The sequence below is a fragment of the Schistocerca nitens genome, chromosome 3, assembly GCF_023898315.1.
Source record: "Schistocerca nitens isolate TAMUIC-IGC-003100 chromosome 3, iqSchNite1.1, whole genome shotgun sequence".
Taxonomy (NCBI): domain Eukaryota; kingdom Metazoa; phylum Arthropoda; class Insecta; order Orthoptera; family Acrididae; genus Schistocerca; species Schistocerca nitens.
Genome location: NC_064616.1, coordinates 783410829 through 783424195, shown reverse-complemented (window position 1 = coordinate 783424195; position 13367 = coordinate 783410829). Strand labels below are relative to the sequence as shown.

Genomic DNA, 13367 nt, shown 5'->3' with positions numbered 1-13367 from the left:
TCTTAGGTTAGTTAGGTTTAACTAGTTCTAAGTTCTAGGGGACTGATGACCTTAGAAGTTAAGTCCCATAGTGCTCAGAGCCATTTTTGTTATTTTGCTCACCAAATAGCAAAACTCATCTACTACTGTAAGTGTCTCATTTTGTAATCTAATTCCCTCAGCATCACCCGATTTAATTCGAATACATTCCATTATCCTCGTTTTGCTTTTGTTGATGTTCATCTTGTATCCTCCTTTCAAGACACCATCCATTCCGTTCAACTGCTCTTACAGGTCCTTTGCTGTCTCTGACAGAATTACGACGTCATCGGAAAACCTCAAAGTTTTTATTTCTTCTCCATGATTTTTAATTCCTACTCCGAATTTTTCTTTTGTTTCCTTTACTGCTTGCTCAACATACAGATTGAATAACGTCGGGGAGAGGCTACAACCCTGTCTCACTCCCTTCCCAACTACTGCTTCCCTCTCATGCCCCTCGACTCTTGTAACTGCTATCTGGTTTCTGTACAAATTGTAAATATCCTTTCGCTCCCTGTATTTGACCCCTGCCTCCTTTAGAATTTGAAAGAGAGTATTTCAGTCAACATTGTCAAAAGCTTTCTCTAAGTTTACAAATGCCAGAAACGTAGGTTTACGTTTCCTTTCAGTGATTAAAAAGTCGAATCAAATCTATAAAGAGCTCGGCACTATGACCCTACTTATCAGTATAACGTTGCACTCTCTTTGGCCTAGATGCATGCACTGATTCGGTTCAGAAGTGTGTCACAAAGCCAGTGTGTCCTGTCCTGAGGTAAGCTGACCCACAACTGTCGTAACTGGTCCTTGATACCATAGATACTGGTACAGGGACGGAGTCGACGTTCGAGCTGGGTCTACATGTGTTCTGTAGTGGACAGTGGACAAATCGGGGGCTCTTGCTGTTCACGGGAGTGCCTAAATATCACGCAGACAGTTTGTGGAGGTACACTACTAGCCATTAAAATTGCTACACCAAGAAGAAATGCAGATGATAAACGCGTATTCATTGGACAAATATATTATACTAGAACTGACATGTGATTACATTTTCACGCAATTTGGGTGCATAGATCCTGAGAAATCAGTACACAGAACAACGGCCTTGCTACGCCTGGGCATTGAGTCAAACAGAGCTTGGATGGCGTGTACAGGTATAGCTGCCCATGCAGCTTCAACACGATACCACAGTTCATCACGAGTAGTGACTGGCGTATTGTGAGGAGCCAGTTGCACGGTCACCATTGATCAGACGTTTTCAGTTGGTGATAGATCTGGAGAATGTGCTGGCGAGGGCAGCAGTCGAACATTTTCTGTATCCAGAAAGGCCCGTACAGAACCTGCAACATGCGGTCGTGCATTATCCTGCTGAAATGTAGGGTTTCGCAGGGATCGAATGAAGGGTAGAGCCATGGGTCGTAACACATCTGAAATGTAACGTCTACTGTTCAAACTGCCGTCAATTCGAACAAGAGGTGACCGAGACGTGTAACCAGTGGCACCACATACCATCACGCCGGGTGATACGCCAGTATGACGATGACGAATACACGCTTCCAATGTGCGTTCACCGCGATGTCGCCAAACACGGATGCGACCATCATGATGCTGTAAACAGAACCTGGATTCATCGGAAAAAATGACGTTTTGCCATTCGTGCACCCAGGTTCGTCGTTGAGTACACCATCGCAGGCGCTCCTGTCGGTGATGCAGCGTCAAGGGTAACCGCAGCCATGGTCTCCGAGCTGATAGTCCGTGCTGCTGCAAACGTCGTCGAACTGTTGGTGCAAATAGTTGTCTTGCAAACGTCCCCATCTGTTGACTCAGGGATCGAGACGTAGCTGCACGATCCGTTACAGCCATGCGGATATGATGCCTGTCATCTCGACTGCTAGCGATACGAGGCCGTTGAAATCCAGCACGGCGTTCCGTATCACCCTCCTGAACCCACCGATTCCATATTGTGCTAACAGTCATTGGATCTCGACCAATGCGAGCAGCAATGTCGCGATACGATAAACCGCAATCGCGATAGGCTACAAACCGACCTTTATCAAAGTCGGAAACGTGATGGTACGCATTTCTCCTCGTTACACGAGGCATCACAACAACGTTTCACCAGGGAACGCCGGTCAACTGCGGTTTGTGTATGAGAAATCGGTTGGGAACTTTCCTCATGTCAGCACGTTGTAGGTGTCGCCACCGGCGCCAACCTTGTGTGAATGCTCTGAAAAGCTAATCATTTGCATATCACGGCATCTTCTTCCTGTCAGTTAAATTTTGCGTCTGTAGCACGTCATCTTCGTGGTGTAGCAATTTTAATGGCCAGTAGTGTATGTGCCAAATGTGGACGAGCATTTTCCTGTTGAAAAACAAGACCCCGACACTGCCGAATGAAAGGTAACTCGTGAGGATACAGGTTACTGTTGTGCCAGCAGGGTTCCCACAATCACTATCATCTGAGACCTGAAGCCATACCCGATAACTCTCAACACCATGACGCCAGCAGTAGCACCACTGTGCCTGTCCAAACGTTGGAAGAATGAGACCTCTCACAGGGCTGCCACCTTACTCGCTGACGATGGTCATCCAGGGTAGTACAGAACCGCGATTTATAGCTGAACACAGTGGGAGGCCAGTCATCAGCACGGCATGATTCCCAGCTACACTGCCACTCTAGACGTAGCCTAGCTGGGGCGATAATTCCAATGTATGGCTGCTGCTGGTCTCCAAATAATGGTGTGAAATGACACAGAATGTTGCAGGGAATCCATTACTTATTCTTGGATGGGAAGCCCAGATGTGAAAGGGTTGCGATGTGCTTGGTGTAAATACGATGATCCTCAGGCTTCCGGAGCTGTTCCAGATGCACCTGGTGCGCCACAGCTTTCGCTGCAAGTGCCCCAACGCTGCTTAAAAAAATGGCTCTGAGCACTATGGGACTCAACTGCTGAGGTCATTAGTCCCCTAGAACTTAGAACTAGTTAAACCTAACTAACCTAAGGACATCACACACATCCATGCCCGAGGCAGGATTCGAACCTGCGACCGTAGCGGTCTCGCGCCAACGCTGCTTAATATGAGTCCAACAGCCTGAAGCGTGTCGACCGTGGCCAACACAGCCGACAGAAACCAATTCCTCTTCTTTTCACACAAAATAAACACAGTAGTACCCAGGGAATATTTGCTCCTTTTTCGTATACCTTTTACGGAGAACAGTATGAACTCTGAGAAGAGAGTAATATAAGCTCTAAAACTTGGTGACGTGGCGCACTGTTATCCATAACAATTCAATCCTTTTTTTTTAGGGGGGGGGGGCATGAAGTCAATGAATGGCTGCAGATGGTCTCCAGTAGCCGAACATAACGATTTCGTCAACGATCGTTTCAGTTGGACCAGAAGGTGCAGTCCATTGCATGTAAACAAAGCCCACACCATTATGGCCGGCCGGAGTGGCCGAGCGGTTCTAGGCGCTACAGTCTGGAACCGCGCGGCCGCTACGGTCGCAGGTTCGAATCCTGCCTTGGGCTTGGATGTGTGTGATGTCCTTAGGTTAGTTGGTTTAAGTAGTTCTAAGTTCTAGGGGACTGATGACCAGGTAAGTCCCATAGTGCTCAAAGCCATTTGAATCATTTTTTGAACACTGTTATGGGGAAACCAGCGGCTCGCGCAGTTCCTTGTTGACAGCTTGGATCTATGGCTTTCGTGGGGTCTGCTCCTCACTCGACACTGCCATCAGCTCTTACCGACTGAAATCAGGACTCATCTGACCAGACCACAATTTTCCAGCCGTCTAGGGTCCAGCCGATATAGCCACGAGCCCAGGAGAGGCGCTGCAGGCGACGTCGGGTTGTTAGCAAAGGTACTCGCGTCGGTCGTCTGCTGTCATAGCCCATTAACGCCGCACTTCGCCGCTCTGTCCTAACGGATACGTTCGTCGTACGTCCTATATCGATTTCTGCTGTCGTTTCATGCAGTGTTACTTGTTTATTAGTACTGGCAACTCTACGTGAAAGCCGCTGTTCTCGGTCGTTAAGTAAAGGCCGTCGGCCACTGCGTTGTTCGTGGTGAGAGGTAATGACAGAAATTTGGTGTTCTCGGCACTCTTGACACTGTGGATCTCGGAATACTGAATTCCATGACGATTTACCAAATGTAATGTCACATGCGTCTAGCTGCAACTACCATTCGGCTTTCAGAGTCTGTTAATTACGCCGTGCGGCCATAATCGGAAACCGTTGCACATGAATCACCAGAGAACACGTAACAGCTCCGCCAATGCACTGCCCTTGCACACCTTGTGTACGCGATACTACCGACATCTATGCATGTGCATATCGTTATTCTATGACTTTTGTCATCTCATTGTATTGTAACCTGCCCGTCGGATGGTGACAGTAAGCCCGGAGACTATTTTGGTGCTATTCGAAAAGACAACTTGATAATGAATTTCGGCTGCCGTCGTGAATACTGAACCATAGTATTCGAGATGTTTGTGTTTTAGGAAGAAAATCGTAAAATTCTACGTAATGAGACAGCTTTAATAATGGTGTGCGTCATATATTTTTATGTCTCAAAAAATGGATCCACGCACTGCGTGTGGAAGTGGAGTAACGAAGCTGGAAGGCAGATGCCGCAGAGCTGATACTTTACTTTCTAGTTCTAAAGGGACAACACTAGTGTCACATACGCGTGGACGTGAGGATAGTGTCTCATTTCTAATTACGTTAGCCTCTTTCGGATCCCACTTTAACGACGATGATGATGATGATGATGATGTATGGTTTGCGGGGCGCTCAACTGGGTGGTTATCAGCGCCAGTACAAATTCCCAACCTTTGCTCAGTCTAAACTCGCCACTTCCATGAATGATGATGAAATGATGAGGACAACACAAACACCCAGTCATCTCGAGGCAGGTGAAAATCCCTAACCCCGCCGGGAATCGAACCCGGGACCCCGTGCTCAGGATCGAAAACGCGACCTCGATCACATTAACGAGACAGTGTCTCAAATGTCTCCCTCCGTCGCCTCTTTGAATATTTAAAGGGCGTGAATATCAGTAGATGCCGAAAAGCGTCACTCTAAAAGATGGGATGACATTAAGACGCTATTTTTAAATCCGAGAAATTTTTTACTATTCCTGACATGATATTTTCATTATAGCGTCCTGTCGTTCTCTTGTAAGGCCATTTAGAAGAATCTCGTGGCTATTTTCCTTTTCTAAGAGTCGGTTCAGTGTTGAAAATGGTAAACAAACATATTAAAATCTCACGCTTCAATCAAATCGCTGTTAATGGACCCTGTTGGTCTGCTTGGATCATTGGTTCCAGAGGATGGAGGTAGTTTAGCTCTGTTTTGGACGACCTGATCTGATCTGTTCAGATGGTTCAAATGGCTCTGAGCACTATGGGACTTAACATCTGAGGTCATCAGTCCCCTAGAACTTAGAACTACTTAAACCTAACTAACCTAAGGACATCACACACATCCATGCCCCAGGCAGGATTCGGACCTGCGACCGTAGCGGTCGCGCGGTTCCAGATTGAAGCGCCTAGAACCGCTCAGCCACACTGGCCGGCGATTTGATCTGTGATGGATATGTTGCTACACCAGTCACTGTAGATTTGATACTTAGATGGCTTCTCATTCTCTTTTGGCCAAACTAGATCCGTTTTCGTTTTCGTCGTAGACCCGAGCAATGGAATTATGTCACGGATTTGAAAATATCAGAAATTATTAAGCACTCCGTCTTTAGGCCGCAAGTGGCCCATCGGGACCATCCGACCGCCGTATCATCCTCAGTTGGGGATGCGGATAGGAGGGGCATGGGGTCAGCACACCGCTCTCCCGGTCGTTATGATGGTTTTCTTTGACCGGAGCCGCTACTATTCGGTCGAGCAGCTCCTCAATTGGCACCACAAGGCTGAGTGCAGCCCGAAAAATGGCAACAACGCATGGCAGCTGGATGGTCACCCATCCAAGTGCCGGCCACGCCCGATAGCTCTTAACTTCGGTGATCTCACGGGAACCGGTATCAGAAATTATTATGCTTTGCAAACGAGGGTACATACACGTGTTTCGCCGTTCCTACACTTTGTTACATATAATATTTGAGCGATCATGTACAACGTGGACTAAACGTGAAACCAACAAGTCAGCGACAAAGAAAAAATGGAACAAGTAGCTTATAAATCCGTTGTATAAAGGAATGTTAACTCTGTGCATGAACGGTGGGAACTGGGGTGAAATAATGACGTCCATTACTACCATGCAGTGTACGATAAACACTGAGCTATTTAGTGTCGGAATTGCAGGAAATATTGCTGTGAAAAATGTCTGCTAAATTTCCCACATCGTCGTACAACGGAAGTCTTCTTGACTGCTACGGAACAGAGGCGCCTAAAACATTTGTGAGACAGTTACAATTCGCCTCTTACACCCACAAAGTACCAGTCACCCGCCGGCAAAACTCTTTTTCAGGCATTTTATTGTACGTAAGTTTGAGGCTGGACCCGACGTTCAGTGTCGCCTACCCTGTCTATAAAGCAATTATATATACGTAACGTTTCGCGATATATCGATCTACTCGACATCCCGTTGGGTAAAGCAGCAGTGCTACCTCTTCCAATTTGATTGAAAATATCCACATCTCAACGAACACAACAGAACCCAAGTTGTTATTTGTAACACTGTCATCAATTAACGTGCATGTACGAACCACTGACAGAAACCTCTCTGTGTTCTACCTCTGCATACGTCTTACTCTTCTTTTTGAATATGGCATGCCAGTGAAGAAGGTGTAACGTCTGTACCGTTAGTTTTCTGCTGAACTGAATAGTTATCTCCTTGACAGCAAAAGTACCTTCATTTTATTATATTACACTGAACAGTGGAACTCCTAGAACGTGAAAATGTCAAACGCAGACAAACATTCGAAGAGGAACTTTGCAAATATTGCGTAATAGGCAAACGATTTTCTGCCTGCCGTTACAGCCATATTAGTCCTTACGGGGATTGATTTGTACACTGCGAAGACGTTTGTCGCTTCCAGAAAATAATAAGAACGTCAGTAAACAATAGCAACAATATTTTTTATCATGCAGAAAACGAAGCAGAATCCTGTGAAACTTAGCGATCAGATTAATAAGTTTATTTATGTCATTTAACAGTATCGAAAACATCTGTGATTTTTCTTTTTTATTTTTAACTATGGATCTTCCGTACAATAAATGACACAATTTTGAAGTCCTATCAGATCAGAACTTTCTTTTAGTCACACGAACCGCTTCTGTGTATTTGGATCAAGACAGGACTTCTAGCAGTATGTACCTAGTTACATTACAGACACCTCCATGGAGAAACAACAGGGTTCGCATCAGCAAGGGAGCATAAGTGATAGGCGCAACAATTTGAAAAGAAGCGAGAACGCTGCGCAGATTAACTAAGCAACACTAGAGAAAATGATAATTTTGTATTGTTCTGACATCAAGAGATCAGAAACGATTCTATCAAAACGAAGCGTGCCGAGGATGGTTTCTGTTTCAGAAAAGGAAACAAAATTGGCATGCTTCAGTGTACCGCGAGACTCACTGAAATCTGTAGCTCACCGGTTGCTAGAAGGCCCAAACGAATCTTGCGTTTGCAGCGACAGTAATAGACAAATGTAAATGTCGTGTGACTAGGGCCTCCCGTCGGGTAGACCGTTCGCCGGGTGCAAGTCTTTCGATTTGACGCCACTTCGACGACTTGCGCGTCGAGGGGGATGAAATGATGGCGATAAGGACAACACAACACCCAGTCCCGGAGCGGAGAAAAATCTCTGACCCACCTGGGAATCGAACCCTGGCTCTTAGGATTAACATTTTACCGCGCTGACCACTCAGCTACCGGGGGCGGACAGCGAGAATGAGGCAACTGTGGAAAATAAGTCGTGCTATAACCAAGTCATTCTGGTCGCAGTACCTGATGTGATACCAAAGAAGCACTGAAGGCAAAGGAGTTGCTACAGTCTATTTGTAGATTATTAGTGCCAGTAGAATTTCGCGTTGTGTAACGGAACTTAAATTATTTATTAAAAAAATGGGGCTAAGTCCATGAGGCTTATATTAACATCATTCTGTAAGTACGACAACACCTATTAGGCGCACTACGAATGTAGTGTTGTGGACATGTTGGGAATGTGGATCTCACGGGGAGCGTGCAAGGGATAAGTCCCTGCAGACGCACTATCCTCTGTGCCCGCGGTGGCTCAGATGGATAGAGCGTCTGCCATGTAAGCAGGAGATCCCGGGTTCGAGTCCCGGTCGGGGCACACATTTTCAGCATGTCCCCAATGAAATGTATCAACGCCTGCTTGCAGCTAGGGTGTCCATTTAATTATCATTTGAACACCTATAGGCTTCCGTGTAGTCTGGAGTACAGAGTTTTTATTTATTTTAGAATTCTCATACACTTCTAAAAGTGATTGGATAACCATTAGTTCTTTGCGATGCAATAAGTTTTTTGTGTCACCCATAAAATTTAGTTCTCGTGGTTTGACATGCCTGGAAACTAACCAATTTATTTATATCAAAAATGAAAATTTAGAGTCTTTCCACCCCCTGGATAAATTTCTGTTGAAGCCAATGGTGTCACCCAGTTTCGTGATGCAGGCAAATGGAATTGACGCCGTTTTGACTACCTGCACATTAGCTTCGGAGTTCAGTTACGGGTATCTGATGTTCTGGAACTCAAAATGAGCGTAAACGTAGAGGAACGGATCTTTTGTCTTTGAACTTTCTAACACCGTCACCCACAGCATATCACATAAGCTTGTTCCAATTTAGTAGATGATGTGACCTGCTGTCAAGTTTTACGTTTAATGTAATTCATCATAGGCCCAGTCGTTCCTCATTTGATACACTGAATCCCAATGCTTCTAAGTGCCCTCTTCAGTAAAAGCATCAAGCGCTCCAACAGAAAGTAAAATACACGTACAAATTCTGGGAAACTTTTACTGCAAGTCTTTCGAACAGACAAAAGCAAGTTTCAAGAGCCATCGACATTGTAACCGATGGTCCCCATTTTAACTTTGTCCCTTACATTCTGTGAAGAGAAGGGAATTAATACCCTGAACAGCCATTGGTGTCCTGATCTTTACGTAAACAGCAAATTAACCGTCCATCATATGCATGACACATAAAAAGAAAATAACAACGGAAAACGAAAGAGTGAGAATGTGAAGGAATTGCTTTACTTAAAAAGCAGAACCACAAAAGACACCAAATAAAGATCAGAAGGGGTAGGATTACCAAATAAAAAAAAGAATTCAAGAGGTGGTGTTCCTTTTCACTGTCAAGACTTGACCAGGAAAAAATTACTGTTAAAAAGATATTTTCGGAGAACAGTGTTTCATTACTATGGAAGGAAGAAAATGAGTGGTAAATATCGTCTGAACATTTCTTCCATAGAAGAATGCTGAGGATTAGCTCTACGGACACGGTAAAATATGCAGTAAGATTCGTTCTATTAGACAAGAGACAACAACACTTTGTGAAACATTATAGGGAGCAAGAAAACCACATTTACCGACCAGATCCTGTAAAATGACAGGTTTCTAGGATCTACACTGGAAGATATGGTTGCAGGGCAGGAATTCAGATGAAAACGGCAGTAATAGTTTCTTTAGTAGGTATCTCTAGATGCTGGTTGTATAATTATGTTAAATTGGAACGAAGAGGGAAACAGAAAATAAAGCCCACTGAAGAATACCACAGTAGAAGAATCTACAGACTACCCAACTAAAAGAGATTAGGAATGTTTTATTTTTGTTTTTAAGAACCAGGTTTTGCAGTTGAAGACAAAGCCATAATAGCTTATTGTAAGTAGGAAACCGCTTCTGAGACTGTCTACATATGTAGCTGCAGCTGTGTGAAGACTGTCCGGTTGCAGGCACCAGTACTCGCCTTTTCGTGGGATGCTTTCCCTGGTTCAAGGACGGGCACACCATTCCTAAAGCGGACACGGAGCCGCTACCTGGCGATGAAGCTGAGCACACAGCAGCGCATGTTGGGTTAGGACTCCAGGTGACGGCGGCGCGGCTGCAGAGGCACTGGAAGGCGGCCGACGCTCCGTCCAGAGGCCCGCTGGCCGCTGCGCTTGTGGGTGGGGGCGTTTCCTAACTGTGCCTCAACCTTCGAAGGCCGCCGCCGCTGCGCCGCGCAGCGCCGCGCATGCGCAATGACGTCACCGCCTAGCGGGCCAGCTTCCGTTCCGTTACTGTAACTCGACAGCAAAGGGTGTCCCATCTGCTCTGTGCTCGCCCTAGGCATTTTGGTCTCAAATGGCAGGATAATCAACAGATGCTTGGATTACGCACAGCAAAACATTGTGGATACACGGAGACAAAACCACTTGAGCTGTGGGTCTGGGATGTTCTTCCAGTCTTGCAGCAGAATGGCATTGCCGATTTGTTAATTTTTTTTATTTTTTATTTTTTTATTACACCCTCACGACGACGGATCTCCATCTTCTATGCAATCAGGTGCATTGGCGACCGCCCAAACGCTGGTCGGACCTGCTGCGTGTGCAGTAAGCAACATGAACTAGGAGATTTTTAAGTTTCAAAACTTAATGATAACATGAGCACATACATCAAAACGAGACACTAGACTCGCATTCGGGAGGACGACGGTTCAATCCCGCGTCCTGCCATTCTGATTTAGGTTTTCTGTGATTGCCCTAAATCGCTCCAGGCAAATGCTGGGATGGTTCCTTTGAAAGGACACGGCCGACTTCCTTCCCCATCCTTCCCTAATCCGATGAGACCGATGACCTCGCTGTTTGGTCTCTTCCCCCAAACAACCCAACCCAACCAAAAGGAGAGGATGAAATATTGCCAAATACGCGAAATTAAGCAGGTAAGTCGTCAAGAATGGTTATACTACGAGAAAACCAAGAACCAGTGATCTTCTGATGTCAGTGTCGTGTCGTGTGTCATGAATGATCTCCATCACCGAACTAAGCCCGTTCGGAGCTGTGGATCTGAAATGTATGCGTAAATTAATGCGCAAAATAAACATCAATGGATAAAAAAAATTACGAACATCGATATTAAATTGATCTTCAAGAGATCCAAGCAACTTTTAGATCACGTTTGCGAAGAGTTTATAGCTAAGTGCTACGTTTGTTACCTAGGCTCCTTCTGTTTTGTCGTCATAAACCTTCTAATTGAAATTACTCTATGAAAACTATTCGCCTTTGCCGTTATCTAGCAAGATGGAATTATCCGACGCTGAAAGTAAAAAAGAAAAAAAAAAAAAAAGACCTCCGGTTACAGGCACCAGCACTCGCCTCTTCATGGAATGCTTTCCCTGGCTCAAGGACGAGCATACCATTCCTAAAGCGTCTTACAAACTGTAAGAAGAACAAATAAATTCGAAGAAAGGGCCCTAATGTCTCTAATTTTGTGGTATCCCTACATTCTCTTGCAATTTCTCTATCATTGCAACACTCAGAAGTCGATCATACGTCAAACCGACCTGTCATGTCAGGTGTCGTCAAATCCCCTGCTCTGATAACTCAACTCTGTTTCTTCATACGCCGGCCAGAATGGCCGAGCGGCTCTAGGCGCTACAGTCTGGAACCGCGCGACCGCTACATCGCAGGTTCGAATCCTGCCTCGAGCATGGATGTGTGTGATGTCCTTAGGTTAGTTCGGTTTAAGTAGTTCTGAGTTATAGGGGACTGATGACCTCAGCGGTTAAGTGCCATAGTGCTCAGAGCCATTTGAATTTTTGTCTCTTCATACGATATCTTCTAATGACAATCAACTTTCAGTAGAAATCGCATTCCAAATGTATACAGATTCTTTAGTTTAGGTGCACTGAAACACCTTACATTATTAAGGGATGGTTCCTTTTTTAAAAAAAATAGCAGAAACAATTTTGCGTTCTTTGCGGGAGCTTATGGCTCCTAATCAGCAGAATAAACTCTCACTCTCAAGTCTCAACTCAAGATCTGAACTGCTACATTCTGAAATACAACGGTGTTTCAGTCATTCACTATCGACGAAAACCTCGATTGTTTCCAACACAATCAGTCAACATGTAGGCTGTAAGATTCGTCTTCTTTATTACATTCATTTCTGTACGGAATCATGCTGATGCCCTGTGTGTCCTCTTAAAGAACTGTGGTGAACTGTTCGTCGTGCTGTAACTAACTATTAAAATCATAGTCAGCTGTAAGAGGGTGTGCTGAAAAGTAATTCCTACGAATTTTTAATGTGAAAACTTTTAAATCTTTTTTAAATAAAACAAACGTTGTTAACATCCTACATCTTTGTTCTTCATAGCATATTTATTTCTCAACGAAGTCATTCTGGCGACGAACAGTTTGTTGATGCCTTGATTTTTCGACAAAGTCACAACCTCACCTCTGCTTGCATCGTGTCGTCAGTATCAAGCAGAAATTCTCAAAGGTGTTTAACTTCTGGAAAATCTGATGGCACCATGTCGGGACTGTTATGGAATATGGTAGATGAAACTGAAACCCAAGGCGTCGAGTTGCTGCAGGTGGGTCAGCGCTCGTGTGTGGTCTGGCATTGTCAGCTGAAGGAGACGGTGTTCCATGTGTGGATGAACTCTTCAAATTCGGAACTCAATTACAACATGCTGCTTCTCATGCACCGACATAGTTACGTGAGACACCGCCATGTTACACGCTACAACTCAGAGCCCTTTAGCGACAGAGAGCTACAAATAGCTAGACCTGAAGAATATAGATGTTGATTATTAATAACGTTTGTTTTATTTTAAAATATTAAGAGTTTTCACATAAAAAATTCGGAGGCATTACCTTTCAGCAGATCCTCGCACATTATAGACATGAATAATCATTTTAAGTTATGTTATTGGTAGTTTTCTTTCTTTGTCTATGAATTCATAGCATTGTCATGAATTTCATAGCAGTGCGGCCACAGTAACAGCGCATTGCTGTACTTCAACCCAACATGATTTAAAATAAAAAATAGCTCAAGTGAGATAATAACAATAAACTGATGAGTTTAAAATACAACGGCGAACACATTTCTAATGAAAACACGATTGTTTATACGACTAGTTTTGCGATGTAGATAACGATTCCTTTGCTGGAGGGTTAGAGATCAAGGTTGTCGTATGTTGTGGACAACCCAAGCTAAAGACGTCAAAGGTAGGAGGAAAGCTGGAGAGACTGGGGACGATATGGATACTAGCTGAGGGAGGAGGGGACGGTTCGTGGGGATCGGAATCCTTGTGAGCAGGAGAAAGTTGCAGTTAGAGATAGATAGCAATAGCTGGTACGAAGGTTGGTGGTTGGTAATGTGGCATGTGT

The 13367-nt window shown here is 44.7% G+C and overlaps 1 protein-coding gene and 1 non-coding gene across 2 annotated transcripts in view; one reads left to right on the top strand and one right to left on the bottom strand.

The window, feature by feature from the left end:
- Positions 1-10161, bottom strand: part of LOC126248797 (serine proteinase stubble) — a 229920-nt gene extending 219759 nt beyond the window's left edge. Inside the window, exon 1 of the mRNA XM_049950187.1 lies at positions 9962-10161. The gene's annotated coding sequence lies outside the window, so the exon portion shown is untranslated. The remainder of the gene's footprint in view (positions 1-9961) is intronic.
- Trnat-ugu (transfer RNA threonine (anticodon UGU)) lies at positions 8254-8328 on the top strand. The gene has a single exon. It is a non-coding gene; the product is annotated as a tRNA-Thr (tRNA).
- Positions 10162-13367: the final 3206 nt, after the last annotated feature.